The 2,295-nt window shown below is 64.1% G+C and overlaps 1 pseudogene; it reads left to right on the forward strand.

Annotated features, from left to right (window-relative positions):
• Positions 1-304: 304 nt before the first annotated feature.
• LOC142875883 (uncharacterized) lies at positions 305-423 on the forward strand (annotated as a pseudogene).
• Positions 424-2,295: the final 1,872 nt, after the last annotated feature.

Below are 2,295 nucleotides of genomic sequence, written 5' to 3' on the forward strand. Positions count from 1 at the left end.
GAAGGAGGCCGAGGCCGGGGGAGGAGACGAGGGGGGCTGGAAGGGCTCCACCTTGACGAGTCCAGCCGTGGAGGCGCATCTTGTGTGAGTGTGAGTGAGTGTGAGTGTGTGTGTGTGTGTGTGTGTGTAGAGAGACAGCCCCCCGCCCCGCCCCGCCCATCACCCCCGTCCCTCGGAGCCCGCTGGACCCGGCGGCGAACTCAACAGGCCCGGCCCGGCGCGGGGCGTGCGTGGGGCGGGAGGAGGCGGCGGGGTTAGCGCAGAGAGGCTCGGCTTCTTGAGCGGGGCAGGGGCGCCCTCCGCCGTCCACGGCCACACCACCCTGAACGCGCCCGATCTCGTCTGGTCTCGGAAGCTAAGCAGGGTCGGGCCTCGTTAGTACTTGGATGGGAGACCGCCTGGGAATACCGGGTGCCACAGGCTGCTTCTTTTTTGTTTTTGTTTTTTTTTGGCCTCTTGTTCTGTCCCCTTTCTGGGAGCGCGGCGGCGGCCCGGGGTGGGGGTGACCCCCACCCTCAGCGCCCGCCGCGGTGCCTGGCGCCCCAGCCCGCACCGTGGGGCCTCCTCTTGTCCCGAGCCGCGACACCGCCGCCACGCGGCAGCACGCGTGGCATCTGGACTGTCAGGTCTCAGACCAAAGGTCTGCTCTGTGGGAACCGACACGCTGGAGGAAACCTTGAGAGTCTGAGAGGGGAGGGAGTTCCAGAAGAAGGCCAGGATGTCATTTTGAGGGAGTGTGTGACCAGAACTCGTCCCGTTGCTTTTGGGGTTCTATGGGCTACACGTAGGAATCTTTGGTGGTGGCACCTGATGTTGGGGGATCCGGAGTCACACCCAGACCTGCTCCACAGGCTTCCTTTTACTTTTCTCTTCGGATTCATTATTTTTAAAAAGTGTCCCTTACCTCTATTATTGCATTTTCTTTTCTCTCTCTTTTCAAGCAGATGATGGGAGTCCAAGTATTCAGGTGACATGTGTTGCCCGTGCCCCCCTCCCCGCTGTGTTCTTATTCATATACCTCTCATGTTGCTCCAGCGTATCGTGGGGGTACCAATGTTAAGGTCGGGTACGTTGCCCTCTCCAAGCCTCCCCCCTCGGGTCAGAGCTTCACGTGCGCCCATCCCCCAGTCGGTGCGCACCCACCCCATTCCCAATGGATGTGTATGCCCATCCCCTCCCCCCACCCGCCCGACACCCACCCGATGAAGGTGATTCCTCTCCGTCCACTTAGGTGTCCATCCGTTCGTACCAATTTGCCGGTGAGCGCGCTCACGTGGTGCTCGTGTGTCCGTTCTTGGGATACCTGGCCTACTGGAACGGGTTCCAGCTCTGGCCAGGAGAACACGAGAGGCGCCCTCTCACCGCTGCTCCTCACAGCCGAATGGCACTCCGTGGTGTCCACGCGCCACATTTTATTAATGCACTCCTGGATGGATGGGCACTCGGGTCGCTTCCACATCTTTGCGATTGTGAATTGTGCCCTAACTGTAACCCTAACCCTTACCCAGCCCGTCTCCTCTGCCCCTGCCTGACGCACTCCTCCCCGGCCAGGCCCGTCACTGTCCTGGGCCCCCGCCTGACCGGCTCCTTCCCGCCCGGCCTGTCACCGTCCTCTGCCCCTGCCTGACATGCTCCTTCCCGCCGGGCCTCTCACCGTCCTCGGCCCCTGCCTGACCGGCTCCTCCGTCGCCTGGGCCTTCCAAGGGCTTGGTGTGGACGCTGCTTCCAGGAAGCCCTCCAGAAACCCGGCAGCAGGGTGGCCGCAGCAGTCTCCAGCAGCGGTCCCTAAGTCGCGTGCGGGGGACGTGCCCCGGCTGTGCCGCGGGGGGGCCCAGCCTGGTGTCTTCCCTGAGGCCCTGCGGCTGCCGGCTGCCGCCCCCCCGCAAGGGGAGAGCCGCGGAGGTGGGGACCGCCTCCTGATGGGATCCCGGGGCTCTCTGTCCTGCCCGAAGGCCCAGCTGGCCTGCGGGTCCTTAGAGTGGCAAAAACCTCCGAAAACTGAGACTGAGGGTCCGGTGGGTGTCTGCACTTTTGTGCTGGGCACCCCAGGGAGGCCCGGGGGCTGGCTGGACAACGTGGTCTGCTGGGCGGGGGGTTTGGAGGAGCAACTGATGCCCTTTGCACTTTGGGTAGCAAGAGTCTGAGGTGTCTCCGAGCCCTGTGCCATGTCGGGGGGGGGGTGCGGGTGGGAGGAGGAGGAGGAGGAGGTGGGAAGGGCCGGGGCCTGCAGTCGTGTTCCCGGGGTGGCACGGCAAGTGGCTTCTTCCACAGGCTGCTTGGCCTGGGCTCCCTGCA

The sequence above is a fragment of the Microcebus murinus genome, chromosome 14 (genome assembly GCF_040939455.1).
Source record: "Microcebus murinus isolate Inina chromosome 14, M.murinus_Inina_mat1.0, whole genome shotgun sequence".
NCBI lineage: Eukaryota > Metazoa > Chordata > Mammalia > Primates > Cheirogaleidae > Microcebus > Microcebus murinus.